We start from the raw sequence: 16,350 nt of genomic DNA, 5'->3' as shown, positions 1-16,350 counted from the left end.
CTTTGCATATGTTCTGTGTACCATCTATTTCTCTCGTTTCCCTTTCCCCTAACGCTCAGTCTGAAGAAGGGCCTCGACCCAAAATGTCACATTCCTTTTCTCCAGAGATGCTGCCTGACCCGCTAAGTTACTCCAGCTTGTTGTCTCTATCTTCTCATTTTAAAGTTACTGTGAGTGGTAAATGGAAAGGTCATAAGTGATAGGAGTAGAATTAGGCCATTCGGCCCATCAAGTCTACCCCACCATTCAATCATGGCTTATCTATCTCTCCCTCCTAACCCCATACTCCTGCCTTCTCCCCATAACCTCTGACACCTGTACAATCAATACCTATCTCTGCCTTAAAAATATCCACTGACTTGGCCTCCACAGCCTTCAGTGTGAAAGAATTCCACAGATTCACCGATTAAAGACATTTTTCCTCATCTCCTTCCTGAAAGAATGTCCTTTAATTCTGAGGCCGTGACATCTAGTTCTAGACTCTACCACTAGTGGAAACATCCTCTCCACTTCCACTCTATCCAAGCCTTTCACTATTCTTTATGTTTCAATGAGGTCTCCCCTCATTCTTCTAAATTCCAGTGAGTACAGGCCCTGTGCCGACAAACGCTCATCATAGGTTAACCTGCTCATTCCTGGGATCATTCTTGTAAACGTCCTCTGAACCTCTCCAGAGCCAGCACATCCTTCCTCATATATGATGCCCTAAATAGCTCACAATATTCCAAATGCGGCCTTACCAGCGCCTTATAGAGCCTCAACATTACATCCCTGTTTTTGTACACAATCCCTCTTGAAATAAATGCAAGCATTGAGTTTGCTTTCTTTACTACCGATTCGATGAAGGGATTCAAAGTATCATTAGCAAATTTGCAGATGACACAAAGCTGGGTGGCAGTGAGAACTGTGAGGATGGTGCTATGAGGATGCAGGGTAACTTGGACAGGTTGGGTGAGTGGGCAGATGCATGGCAGATGCAGTTTAATGTGGATAATTGTGAGGTTATCCACTTTGGTGGCAAAAACAGGAAGGCAGATAATTATCTGAATGGTGTTAAGTTGGGAAAAGGGGAAGTACAAAGAGATCTGGGGGTCCTTGTTCATCAGTCACTGAAAGTAAGCATGCAGGTACAGCAGGCCGTGGAGAGAGTTAATGACATGTTGGCCTTCATAACAAGAGGAGTTGAGTATAGGAACAAAGAGGTCCTTCTGTAGTTGTACAGGGCCATAGTGAGACCACACCTGGAATATTGTGTGCAGTTTTGGTCTCCAAATTTGAGGAAGGACATTCTTGCTATTACGGGAGTGCAGCATAGGTTCACGAGGTTAATCCCAGTATGGCGGGACTGCCATATGTTGATAGAATGGAGCGGCTGGGCTTGTATACTCTGGAATTTAGAAGGCTGAGAGGGGATCTTATTGAAACATATAAGATTATGAAGGGATTGGACATGCTAGAGGCAGGAAACATGTTCCCGATGTTGGGGGAGTCCAGAACCAGGACCACAGTTTAAAAATAAGAATTAAGATGAGGAAAAACTTTTTCAGCCAGAGAGTTGTGAATGTGGAATTCTCTGCCTCAGAAGGCAGTGGAGGCCAATTCTCTGGATACTTTTAAGAGAGAGTTAGAAAGAGCTCTTAAAGATAGCGGAGTCAGGGGATATGGTGAGAAGGTCGGAACGAGGTACTGAATGTGGATGATCAGCCATGATCACAGTGAATGGCGGTGCTGGCTCGAAGGGCCAAATACACCTATTGTCTATTGTCTATTGATTTGCAGATTCACTTTTAGGGAATCCTGCACCAGCACACCCAAGTCCCTTTACACCTCCGATTCTCTCCCCTTTTAGAAAATAGTCTACGCCTTTATTCCTACTACGTAAATGCATGACTCCACACTTTGCTACACTATATTCCATCTGCCATTTCTCTGCCCATTCTCCAAACCTGTCCTTCCATCTGCAGAGTCCCTGCTTTCTCTACATTACCTACCCTTCCACCTATTTTTGTATCATCCGCAAACATGGCCACAAAGCCTTCAATCCTCTCGTCCAAATCATTGATATAAAGTGAAGAGTAGCGGCCCCAGCACCGACCCCTTCGGAACTCCGCTAGTCACTAGCAGCCAACCAGAAAAAGCCCCCCTTTATTGCCACTCTGTCTTCTGCCATACAGCCAACCTTCTATCCATGCTAGTATCTCCCCTTTGATACCATGGGTTCCCATCTTCCTTAGCAGCCTCACATGTGGCACCTTATCAAAGGCTTTATGAAAATCTAAATAAACAAAATCTACTGACTCTCCTTTGTCTGTCCTGCTATTTACTTCTTCAAAGAATTCCAGCAAATTTGTGAAGCAAGATCACCCTTCACAAAGCTATACTTCGGCCTATTTTATCATGAACTCCATAACCTCATCCTTTATAATCGACTCTAAAGTCTTACCAACCACCGAAGTCAGACTAACCGGCTTATAGTTCCTACTATTCTGCTTTGCTCCCTTCTTGTGCAGCGGGGTAATATTGGCAATATTCCAATCATCTGAGACCACTCCTGTCTCTAGTGATTCTTGAAATATCACTATCAATGCCTCCACAATTTCTAAAGCCACCTCTTTCAGAACCCTAGGATGCAGTCCAGGTGACATCCACCTTCAGCCCTTTCAGCTTCCCAAGCACCTTCTCCCTAGTATTAGCCACTCCACTAACTTCCACCCCGACTCTCTCATGAATTTCAGGCACGTTGCTGGTGTCTTCCACTATGAAGACTGACGCAAAGAAGTTATTCAACACATCTGCCATTTTTCCATTCCCCATTATAACCTCCCCAGCGGTCCAACATCCACTCTTGCCTCTTACTTACTCTTTATATAACTGAAGAAACTCTTGCTATCCTCTTTATATTATTGGCTAGCTTATCTTTGTATTTCATCTTTTCTTCCCATATTGGCTTTTTAATTACCTTCTATTGTTCTTTTTCCAATACTCTTGCTTCCCACTAATCTTTTCTATGTTATATGCCTTCTCTTTTAGTTTTATACTGTCCTTGACTTCCCTTGTTAGCCACGGTCACCTCTTTCTCTCCCTGGAATCTTTCTTCCTCTTTTAGAATCATAGAAACATAGAAAATAGGTGCAGGAGGAGGCCATTCGGCCCTTCGAGCCAGCACCGCCATTCATTGTGATCATGGCTGATCGTCCCCTGAATGAAAAGATCCTGCATCTTCCCGATTATTCCCAGAAATTTCTGACATTGGTGTTCCACCATCACCCCTGCTAGGGTTCCTTTCCAGTCAACTTTGGCCAGCTCCTCCCTCATGCCTTGTAGTCCCTTTTGCTAAGCTGCAATACAGACACATCCGATATCAAAGCTTGTAAAAGGCCTGTAAATGGGAGCGAATGTCTAAAAAAGTTCTAAAGTATGATCTACATGGACCAGCTATTGAATGTTGAGTTTTCTCTGCACCAATTCCTGTTGATTACCTGACAAAAAGATCAATCAGCTTTTGTCACCAATCCCTGGGTTGAACTCCATATCACAAAGCTCAAACTTTGCTAAATTTATTGCAATTTTACATTCAACTGTGACAATGTACAGGCTCCAACCAATTTTAAGAAAAACATCCTTGGCGACCAGTGACATCTGAAAACAACCTGAGGAACACCTATGGGGGGGGGGGGGGGGGGGGTATCACTATAAATGATTTCACAGAGAGGACTATATCAAACTGATGCCAACTGATGCTGAAGCCGATACCAAGATCGGCAACTGTGGCAGGGCTTGAATGCCATCACCTCCTACAAGGCGAAAAATCAGGAGGCAGCTCAAACGACAGCGAAGCATCACTCCCTGCAGAGCTCAATGCATTCTACACATGCTTTGATAGGGAGAATACTGATGTGCCTTCCCGAGCCTCCATTCGCCCTGATGGTATTACAGTCACAGTCACAGAGGCTGACGTCAGAAGATCCTTCAGGGGGTTGAACCCTCGGAAAGCGCCTGGACCTGATGGTATCAGGGCTGCCAACTCTCACGCTTTGAGCATGAGAATTACGTCCTCAAGCAAACTCTCATGCCCTCAAGCTGATCAGAAATTTCTCACGCTCTGTGGTGAGAAATTCCGTGATCAACGAAAATTTCAAAACTCGGATAAACTGCATGGTCCGTGGGTGTTGGAGAGCCGGGGCTGAAGGAGGGATGGGAGCCGAACCCTCCTTCAGTGGAGGGAGAGAGAGAGAGGGGGGAAGGAGACAGTGGGGAGAGAGAGAGGGGGGGTGAGAGAAGAGAGAGGGGAGAGACAGAGGGGGATGAATGGAGAGAGAGAAGAGGGAGAGGGGAGAGAGAGGGGGGAGAGGGGGGGAAGAGAGAGGGGTGAGAGGGAAGAAAGAGGGAAGAGAGAGAGGGGGTGGAGAGGGAGGAGAGGGTAGGAGAGAATGGGAGAGAGAGGGGGAAGAGAGAGAGGTGGTAAAAGAGAGGGGGAAGAGGGAGAGAGGGGAAAGAGAAATGGGGAAAGAGAGAGATGGGGGGGGGGGGCAAAGAGAAAGAGGAGATACAGACAGAGGAGAAAGAGCGAGGGGAGAGAGAGCCAGGGGGAGAGTGAGGTGAGAGGGAGAAATGGGGGAGAGAGAGGGGGGAAGAGAGAGAGAGGGGGAAGAGAGAGAGGTGAGAGGAGAGAGAGAGGGGGGATTGTGTGGAGAGGGAGAGAGAGGGTGAGATAGAGAGGGATGGAGAAAGAGAGAGAGGGGGAAGCGAGGGGGAGAGAGAGAGAAAGCGGGAGAGAGAAGAAGGGGAGAGAGAAGAAAGAGAGGGGGACAGAGAGAGTTAGGGGAAAGAGAGGGGAGAGAGTTAGGGGAAAGAGAGGGGAGAGAGAGTTAGGGGAAAGAGAGGGGAGAGGAGAGAGAGAGGAGAGGGGACGAGAGAGAGGGGGGAGAGTGAGGTGGGAGGGAGAGAGGGGAAGAGAGATGGAAGGGGAGAGAGAGAGGGGGAGACAGGAGAGAGAGGGGGGAGAGGAGAGACAGAGAGGGAGAGAGGAGAGAGAGAGGGGAAAGAGAGGGGGAGGGGAGAGATAGAGGGGTGTTGAGAGGAGAGAGAGCGGAAGAGAGGGGGGAGATGGAGAGTGTCTCTGTGCCGAATTCGCCCAGGTGACCGGCATGGATCAGGCTGCGGCTCGGTGCATCCTGGAGGACAACCAGTGGCTATTCCTGCACCTATTTTCTATGTTTCTATGCTTGAGTATATGGCAATAAAACTCGATCACTTGATTTTGAAGCATTCATGCATGGTGGAGGTATAATGTAGTCATAGAGTGATACAGTGTGAAAACAGGCCCTTCGCGCAACTTGCCCACACCCGCCAACATGTCCCAGCTACGCTACCTGCTTTTGGTCCATACCTCCAAACCTGTCCTATCCATGTATCAGTCTAACTTTTTTTTTAATGTTGGGATGGTCCACCTCTCAACTACCTCCTCTGTCAGCTTGTTCCATACACCCATCACCCTTTGTGTGGATAAAGTTACCCCTTAAAAAGTTACCTCTTAAAAATACTTCATATAAAAAACATTGAAATCATACTTCTACAGTGCACTAAAACATGATTTTAATACATCAAATTTCAAAATGTTCCTACCCTGGGAGGGGGGACACCCTTCTTCCACACCCTCTCCCCACTCAGTTGCTCCACTCCCTCACCGGGTACCCCCAAGGCCAGTGATCAGTGATCGCACAGCCTCCCCCCTTTCAAAAATGCTCCAATCCAATTTAAAGCATATATATTGCATTCAAGTGTAAGTTAAAAGACTTGCTACAGTATGCACCATATTGCACAATTTCAAATTGAAAAATGCAAACATTCCGTACCAATGGGAGGGGGACCCCCTCCCCCCCCCCCAACGATTTTAGTGCAAGAGGTAGTTCATCGTGTTCCATTGCTGAGATTCATTTACTGCATTTGGTATCACAGTATTAATGAATTTTACAAAATGATATTTACCTTTAAAATCTCCCTTTATTTTTTCTCTGTATTAGCCATATAGTCTAACCTCACTTACTTTCCATGTACTTGTCACCTTTCATGTTTACTGTATGACATGCTTTTCTAAATTCATCTTTAATTATTTCTGACGACCGTTGAATTCTAACTTTTTTTAGCAAACAAACTAATTAAAGTAATATATATCATTATCTGCATTAAACTATCACCCCTCTTGTCCTAACTTTTTTAATGACTGTAGTTTCTCATATTTATGTGATGTTGTGGTGAAGTAATGGTGCATCCCATTGATTTTATATTTTGCCCTGGGCTGAAGACAACATTACAAACCTCATGCTCAGAATTTGTACAAAATAACCATGAACTGAATGCTTCTTTATGTGTCTTTGGATGTAAAACCAAAGGGATTCCATTTGCCATTTTTATAACCAAGCTGATTTACACTACAATCTAAGTTGACGTATTTCTGTATTTCTAACATCACTCTATTTAATATATTTGCTCTGGAATTTTATTTCATTCACATTATTAAACTATAATGCTTTATTCTTAATGTTTTTATGTTTTATTCTTAATGGTTTACTGTGTGGTGTGTTGTTACGTGTGAGCAGAGCACGAAGGCAAATTCCTTGTATGTGTACATACTTGGCCAATAAACTTATTATAGGTGCAGGAGTAGGCCATTTGGCCCTTTGAGCCAACACCGCCATTCAATGTGATCATGGCTGATCATCCACAATCAGTACCCCGTTCCTGCTTTCTCCTCATATTCCCTGACTCCACTATCTTTGAGCTCTCTCTTGAAAGCATCCAAAGAACCTGCCTCCACCGCCCTCTGAGGCAGAGAATTCCACACTCACAACTCTCTGTGTGAAAAAGTGTTTCCTGATTGTAGATTGGCTATTGCATGTTCGCCAATCAGAATGCTTAGTACTTATAACTCCGCCTAATTATATGATTTATAGTGTAAGAACTTGCCTGCTGCCTGGCAGTAGCTGCAGTAGACTGAACGTGTGATGTACTGCATATGTAACGATGAACTAGACAATAAAGATGCTTGTGCTTCAACCTGTGTGAGACTAAGGTATTTACGCTCATCTCCGTTCTTACCCCTTATTCTTAAACTGTGGCCCCTGGTTCTGGACTCCCCCAATATCGGGAACATGTTTCTTGCTTCTAGCATGTCCAAACCCTTAATAATCTTATATGTTTCAATAAGATCCTCTCTCATCCTTCTAAATTCCGGAGTATACAAGCCCAGCCGCACCATTCTCTCAACATATGACAGTCCAGCCATCCCGGGAATTAACCTTGTGAACCTACGCTACACTCCCTCAATAGCAAGAATGTCCTTCCTTAAATTTGGAGACCAAAATTGCACACAATACTGCACACATTATTCATTCATTAATTCATTCATATACATTGTATTTTCTTATTCTTGTTTACATAGTGTATTCTATTACATTTATTTCATTAAGTTTCCATTGTAACTCAATGTATTTGATATTAACTTATCTGTGTCTTTCTGCTGTACTATAATCTATACAGTTTATATTCTCTGTATTTATTTTCTTGCAACATTGCATGTTACGGATTACAAAATGACGTGAAATGTATATTTGTTTATAGGTGAAATCTCTACTTCTTTCAGGAACAATGCTTCACAATCCTGTGACAAGCTGGTAAGTATTTTACCTTTGTATATATCACACAAGAAACGTAGAAATTAATTGATTAAATGCAAGACCAATGTTATCAAACAGATGAGGAGCAAGCTGATATCATCTGGTTAGTGGTCAAAGTTAACTTTAGGGATTCTTTAATGGGGGAGAATATAAAGCCTGAACATCAATCAGCCTCAGACCAAATTATACACAGGAATTTATTGAATAAGTATTATTTCTGTCTCAGTTGCAGCACAATACCTTTGAGTAGGGAAATATTGACTTTAACTTCCACCCCAGTGCCCAGAGTATAACATTTAATATTGTACTAGAAGCTGTTGTATTTCTTTACTGAGGAGTTAAACTGGGAACCTATCTGTCCTTCATCCTCCTGTGCTCCAAGGAATAGAGACCCAGCCTACTCAACCTCCCCCTATAGCTCAGACCCTCTTGTCCTGGCAACATCCTCATAAATATTCTCTGTACCCTGTCCAGCCTGACAACATCTTTCCTATAACATGGTGCCTCGAACTGAACACAATACTCTAAATGTGGCCTCACCAATGTCTTAGGCAACTGAACATGTCCTCCCAACTTCTATACTCAATGAATACTGATGAAGGCCAATGATCCAAATGCCTTTATGACCACCCTTTCTACCTGCGACTAAACCGTGCACTCCTAGATCCCACTGCACTACAACACTCCCCAGAGCCCTGCCATTCACTGTGTTCGACTGTGAGGTGCTGTCCAAAATACAGCACTGCACATCTCTCTGTATTAAATTCCATCACCCATTCCTCAGCCCACCTGGCCAATCGATCACTATCCTGCTGCAATTTTTACAACCATCTTCACTATCTGCAAAAGTACCCACTTTTGTATCATGAGCAAACTTGCTTATCTTGCAGGGAGGTTCTACTGCAGTTGTACAGGGTCTTGGTGAGACCACACCTGGAGTATTGCAGACAGTTTTGGTCTCCAAATCTGAGGAAAGACATTCTTGCCATAGAGGGAGTACAGAGAAGGTTCACCAGACTGATTCCTGGGATGTCAGGACTTTCATATGAAGAAAGACTGGATAGACTCGGCTTGTACTCGCTAGAATTTAGAAGATTGAGGGGGGATCTTATAGAAACTTACAAAATTCTTAAAGGGTTGGACAGGCTAGATGCAGGAAAACATTTTTCACACAGAGAGTAGTGAATCTCTGGAATTCTCTGCCACAGAAGGTAGTTGAGGCCAGTTCATTGGCTATATTTAAGAGGGAGTTAGATGTGGCCCTTGTGGCTAAAGGGATCAGGGGGTATGGAGAGAAGGTAGGTACAGGATACTGAGTTGGATGATCAGCCATGATCATATTGAATGGCGGTGCAGGCTCGAAGGGCCGAATGGCCTACTCCTGCACCTATTTTCTATGTTTCTATGTTTCTATCATTGATATAGATGACAACAGTAACAGGACCAGCACTGAATCCTGAGACACACCACTAGTCACATGCCTCCGCCATCACCCTTTGCATCCTTCCATAAAGCCAATTTTCTATCTATTCAGTTATCTCTCCTTTGATCTCATGCGATCTAACCCTTCCAGAGCAGCCTACCATATCAAATGTCTTACTGAAATCCATGTATACAACTTCTACAGCTCTGGCCTCATCGACCTTTTTGGTCATGTCTTCAAAAGACATTTGCCATCCTCCAGTCTTCCGGCACCTCTCCTGTATTTAATGACGGCTGTTGAATTTCAACTAGCGCTCCCGCAATTTCCTCTCTGGTTTCCCCCAATGTGATCGGACCCTGGAGGTTTGTCTACTTTCATACACGATAGTACCTTCAGCACCTCTTCGACCGTAACACTGATCTCTCAAGACACTTCCAATGACTGCCCAAAGTTCCTCCGTCCTCCTGCCTTTCTCCTCGGTAAACACAGAGGAGAAATACTCATTGAGGACCTTACCTATCTCCTATGGCTCCACTCAGAATTGACCACTTTGATTCCTTAGGGAATCTCATGTCCTAATGTCCAACAATGTCCTAATGTTTTACCTCCAGAAAGATTTACATTTTTGTATTTGTGGGAGGAAATTTGTGAAGATAAATTCCTGTTATACTATCCACTATGTGCATTGCTAGTGCAGTCTCTTTTCCAGCTGTATGTGTGGTACAGAGGTCTATTTTTGCTGAAAAACGACTGTATATTTTTCACACTGATAAATTTCTAGTCTCAGATCCATTGCTACAGAGTGCACCAAGGATTAGATGAGGGAGAAGGAATGAGACTCCCCTTTGGGTCACCTCTCACATTTCTTAAAGGTTGCTTTCAGAGTAACATTTGTGAGAAATCATCAGCAGTTTGCCTGTTTGTTATTCTGTGTTTAGCTAGTACGTAATAAGTGGGAGAAGAGAGAATATATTTAGAAGGATGTTTGATGTGGCTCATCTTCCACATAAAAGGCAGCCTAAAAATTAGAATCTATATTCTGCTCCGTTCAATGGTGCCAGTATGTAAATGCGTCAACTGCAAATTAAAAGACCCCCTTTAGTATAATATCCCATGAGATACTGCCTTTATGTTCATTCATTCTTTGAAATTTGAGGTCCTGTGTGAAATTTAAATTTTGTTGAAAAACTAAGTCAAAGTGTCCAAACTGGCACATTACTATCAGAGAAAACATCTGCATCTAGATGGTACCCTCATCCAGAAATCTACAGGCGCTGGAGAGGTTCTATTAAACGGCTGTTACCAGCAAGCCAATCACTGTTTCAGTTGTGGGCTGGCCATGGCAAGTTCATCAGTGCCTAATGCAAAAGAGCAAGGTGTGAGTGTTGTTGAATGGCCCTTACTCACTCGCCTTCACATATTTCTCATTTGGGTCACATATATATGATCTTTGGCTTGGTTCAATGAATGGAAATTTCCAGAGCCTGATTCATTGCAGAATAGCCCATGTAGTACTGAAATATAATGTTGAACAAATAAATTTCTATTTGCAATAGTTTCATTGCATATGTACATGAGTAAAAAATGGAACTTCTTCTTCCATGTGTTGTTTTGATCTAGAATTCTCGAGGAGATGATAACCATTCACCATGGCTTTACCTGCCTGATGAGATGTGGATTAGAGTTTTTACCCTGTTACCACACCGGGACCTCTGTCAAGTTGCCCAAGTCTGCTACTGCTTCCACCGCCTGGCAAACGATGAAACCCTGTGTACGTTTTTATTTAATGAGAGAAATGAAAAACTATTAATGTGAATAGTTTTGTGTACTATCATATTTTATGTGAATACACCTTTGACGTGTGTACAGTTTTGTTATCTTATCTGAAAAATTATGTAGTTAAGGCGGAGGGAGTGCAGCAAATATTCATCAGACTTTCCCTTGGATGGCAGGTCTATCTCCTGAGGAAAGGTTGAGTATGCCGGGCCTATCTAGAGTACAGAAGAATGAGAGGCGACCTGATTGAAATGGATATAATTCTTACAATGATCTTGACTGAAAAGCTATGGGGAGCCTCCCTTGGTCACAGGAGCTCAGAGTGTGAAAATAAGAAGTTGGGCATTTTGGACGAATGATAAGAACGATCATCTCTGAAAGTGTGGTGATTTTTTAGAATACACTTCCCCAGAAGACATTAGGGTTTCAGTCATTTATTTTGATCAGCTCTGAGATCAATAGAAATTTGGATATTGGAGGAATCAATGGATATGGGGATAGGAGAAGAAAATTGTGTTGAGATTGAAGATTACTCAAGACTGAAGCTGGCTTGAGGAGTTAAATTGCTTCCTCCAGCTCTTATTTCTCAATTTATTGTGTTACACTTTATTTTCCCTCTAGAAATTCAATCGGCTGTAGGTTGAAAGGTTGGATGAAAGGTTTTTAAAGGGCCTGTCCCACGAGCATGCGACTGCATGCAGCAAGCGTGACCTAACGTGGTCGCTTGAGCCATACGGCCTCGCAGGGCCGGTCCCACTTCGATCGCCGGAGCCGTATGGAGTTGTGCGGAGCTGGTCCCGACATTGCGCGGGGCTCCGAAAAGCTGACACTATCCAAAAATTCCGCGCGGCAACGGCCTGCCGGCCTGCAGCCACATTGAGGCCGTACGCACCGCCTCGACGGGCGTGCGCAGTGTCTCGACGCCGTACGCAGTGTCTTGACGCCGCACGCAGCGTCTTGACATCGTATGCCTAGTGCGAACTTCCCGCGGACTTCGCTCGAACTTCACGCCAACTCGTACGGGATCACTCGACCTCCGCGCGGCCTCCACGCGGCCCCCGCTTCCGGTTTGGTTGCGCTTGTCGCATGCAGTCGCATGCTCGTGGGACAGGCCCTTAAGAAATCATAAATGCTGGAAATAGAAAATTAAGTGTAAAATAGCAGTTTAGTCAAGATTTGATAGACAAAATAAGTACAATCTGATTTTCACAAAATAATTAGAATTAATTCATTTAGAATATTTATTTATTCACTATTTGAGATTATATATATTTTATGTTGAGTAAATTAATCCCCAGGCAAATACAGCTTTAAATCTGAAGAAGGGTTTTGGCCCGAAACGTTGCCTATTTCCTTCGTTCCATAGATGCTGCTGCACCCGCTGAGTTTCTCCAGCTTTTTTGTGTACCTTCGATTTTCCAGCATCTGCAGTTCCTTCTTAAACAGCTTTAAATCTGTTCTAAGGTATTTTGTATGTCATGTGGTATGCTGGACATCAACACTGGCAGTTCTTGCAAAGAAATACCTGTATGTTTTGCAAGAGTCATCCCTCTGGCCATTGAATGTTCCTGAAAGTGTGGGCTCCCCAAGGATGAAGTCTTGTGCTTCCTAGATATGCTTATGATCCACAAATCATCTGAAAACTAAGTGGGTGCAAAATGTTCCTTTTGAAGAAAATGTTTGGATGGTAAATAGGAACCTAAGGGTGCTTAATGGTTAAAACCAAAGTAGATGAAACAATATCTTTGCAAGTACAGCACCGATGCTACTTCACTGTTGCTAGAAGGAGCAGACGTTTGAGGCAGTTCTGAAGGTTGTCTATCAAATCTACCTCTGGCAAAATTGTGTCCCTTTACAATAGACTTGAGTCTGAAGAAGGGTCACGACCTGAAACATCACCCACTCCTTCTCTCCAGAGATGCTGCCTGTTACTCCAGTTTTCTGTGTCTATCTTCGGTTTAAACCAGTATCTGCAGTTCCTTCCTACATAATAGGGTGACTAATGGGCACAGCACGTATCTATATTACGAAAAGTAAGATCTTGACCACTTCCTGTTTTTCTGTTTCATGATTTTTGAAAAACGCTGCCACTTATGGCTGTGATTTTTGACCATCTTACTCAGAGTCCCTCTCCGCTGCACAGGACAAGAGGATATTTCCTATCTATGAAAAATAAAAGAGTTATTAATGTTTTAAAAATGTTGATATTCACTCTGCTGCCCCTGCTGGTGGGAGGGGGAGGGACTATAAAACCCAGAAGTGTTGTGCCTCACTTAGTCTCTGCAAGATGGTGGAAGCGAGAGGGTCACATATCTCTGAGCTGTGAATAACACTGAACACAGGTCTACTCAACTGTGAGTGCCCTTAATGTGATTTGAAATGCTGCACTGCATATGGTTGTTGGTGGTGGTAACTGCTTTGAAATGCTGCACTACAAATGGTTATGACTTCAGAGTGACTTCAACAGGACTTCAGAATTAAGGGACAGAGGTTTAGGGGTAACATGAGGGGGAACTTCTTTACTCAGAGTGTGGTAGCGGTGTGGAATGAGCTTCCAGTGGAAGTGGTGGAGGCAGGTTCGTTGGTATCGTTTAAAAATAAATTGGATAGGCATATGGATGAGAAGGGAATGGAGGGTTATGGTATGAGTGCAGGCAGGTGGGACTAAGGGAAAATAATTGTTCGGCACGGACTTGTAGGGCCGAGATGGCCTGTTTCCGTGCTGTAATTGTTATATGGATATATGGTTATATGGTTATTGGTGGTGGTAACTGCTCTGAAATGCTGCACTGCGAATGGTTGTTGGTGGGGTATTTTAACGAGAGGGACCCTCGGCGTGTCTGGCAGGGCATTCAGCAACTTACCAACTACAAGGGCAAGGGGGGGCCGACCATCAGCAGCAGTAACAACTCGCTAGCTGAGGAGCTCAACCACTTTTTCGCACGTTTTGAGCTGAATGAGGCGGAGCCTGCACCTGCAGCACTGACGACCTGGCACTCACTGTGAGTACGGAGGACGTCAGAAGAGCACTCCGCAGGGTCAACCCCTGGAAGGCTGCTGGCCCAGATGGCATCCCTGGGAGAGTATTGCGGGACTGTGCAGACCAGTTAGCGGAGGTTTTTAGCGACATCTTTAACCTCTCTCTGTCAACGTGCACTGTCCCTAAATGCTTCAAGACTGCTACCATCGTGCCTGTACCCAAAAAAACATCTATTACCAGCTTGAATGACTATAGACCTGTTGCTCTCACTTCAACGGTGATGAAGTGTTTTGAACGGCTGGTCCTGGCCCACATTAAGTCCTCACTCCCATCCACCCTGGATCAGCATCAGTTTGCATATAGAGCTAAGAGGTCAACGGAGGATGCCATCAACATAGCTCTACATTCTGCACTGACACATCTGGAGCGCCCTGGCTCATATGTGAGGATGTTATTTGTAGATTTTAGTTCTGCATTTAATCCTATCATCCCCAGCAGAATGGTGGACAAACTGTCTGATCTGGGTGTTAATGCAAACACATGCGGATGGATTAAGGACTTTTTAACAGACCGCCCACAGACTGTCAGGATGGGGTCCAATTACTCCCCAGTCCTGACGCTCAGCACAGGAGCGCCACAAGGTTGTGTGCTGAGTCCCATCTTGTATACAATATACACTTATGACTGTATACCAACACACAGTACAAACAGGATCCTCAAGTTTGCGGACGACTGTGGTGGGACTGATAAACAACAACGACGAGTCTGCCTACAGAGATGGTCCAAAAACAGACTGTCTGGTGTACCAAAAACAACCTGGTACTCAACACATCAAAGACAAAAGAACTGGTCGTTGACTTCAGGAGGAAGAGGAGAGAGGAACCTGCTCCTTTATACATCAAAGGAGACATGGTGGAGAGAGTCACTGGCTTTAAGTTCCTGGGAATAAACATCTCCCAGGGCCTCAAATGGCAAATGAACACCGTCACTCTCGTGAAGAAGTCACAGCAGCGGCTGTATTTCCTGAGGTCTCTGCGTAGAGCAAACGTCTCACAGCCTCTGCTGCTGTCCTTCTACAGATGCGGCGTGGAAAGTATCCTCTCCTATGGCATCCTGGTGTGGTTTGCTAGCTGCACTGTGGCTGAGAGGAGGGCGCTGCAGAGAGTTATAAAAACTGCACAGAGCATTACAAACGCTCAACTGCCCTCCTTGGATGATATATATAGGGCCCGATGCTTGCGCCGGGCCACAAACATCAAGCAGGACACATCCCACCCTGCCAACCACCTTTTCACTCTGCTACCCTCTGGGAGGTGATTCAGGTCTCTGAAGGCTCGTACCGGTAGACTAAAAAATAGTTTCTACCCATGTGCGATAAAAGAGCATAATTCCAACAGAGAACACTGGGGAAGCAAAATGTAATTCCAAGAAATGCAACATTCTTTTAAAATTATTTTTAAATACTTATTTATTATTTTTACTAATATGTGTACATATGTGTCAATGGTTGTCGTGTTTGTATTTTTTAACCGGAGGAGATGCAATGGAATTTCGTTGCACAGTATTGTGCAATGACAATAAACGTATTCATTCATTCATAACTGTTTTGAAATGCTGCACTGCAAATGGTTGTTGGTGGTGGTAACTTGACAACTTCCTGTTTGCACTGTATAATGATTTTAGATAAAATGCTACCATTTACGGCTGTGATTTTTGGCCATCTTACGCAGTCCCCCTCTGCTCATCAGGTGCAGAGGATTCTTCCCATCAATGAAAAATGAAAGTGTTATTAGTGTTTAAAAAAATGTTGAGAATCTCTCTCCTGTCAATCACGCCATGAAGGCCATGCCCCTTCTGGTGGGAGAGGGGAGGGATTATAAAACCCGGAAGTGTGGGTGTGGCTCAGTCTCTGCAAGGTGGGGGAGGGAGAGGTCACGAGTCTGTCTGAGCTGTGAATCAATTGAACACACTGAATGTCTACTGAACTGTGAATGTGGTGTTTTGTGTGGTTTTATGGTGGTTTCACCCTGCTTGAAATGGTATGAAACTGCACTTGAATGTGGTGGCCTTGCACCCTGCATGAAATGGTATGAAACTGCATTTGAATTTGGTGGCCCGGCACCCTGCTTGAAGTGGAATGAAACTGCACTTGAATTCGGTGGCCTTGCACCCTGCTTGAAGTGGTCGGAATCTGCACTTGAATTCGGTGGCCTTGTACCCTGTTTGAAATGGTAGGAAACTGCACTTGAATTCAGTGGTCGTGCACCCTGCTTGAAGTGGTAGGAAACAGCACATGAATTTGGTGGCCTTACACCCTGCTTGAAGTGGTATGAAACTGCAATTGAATTTGGTGGCCTTGCACCCGGCTTGAAGTGGTAAGAAACTGCACTTGAATTTGGTGGCCTTGCACCCTGCTTGAAATGGTAGGAAACTGCATTTGAATTTGGTGGCCTTGCATAATGCTTGAAATGGAATTCCATGGAATAGCCATGAAT

Source organism: Amblyraja radiata, chromosome 3, assembly GCF_010909765.2.
Source record: "Amblyraja radiata isolate CabotCenter1 chromosome 3, sAmbRad1.1.pri, whole genome shotgun sequence".
Lineage (NCBI taxonomy): Eukaryota > Metazoa > Chordata > Chondrichthyes > Rajiformes > Rajidae > Amblyraja > Amblyraja radiata.
Note: the sequence above shows the minus strand (reverse complement) of the source record.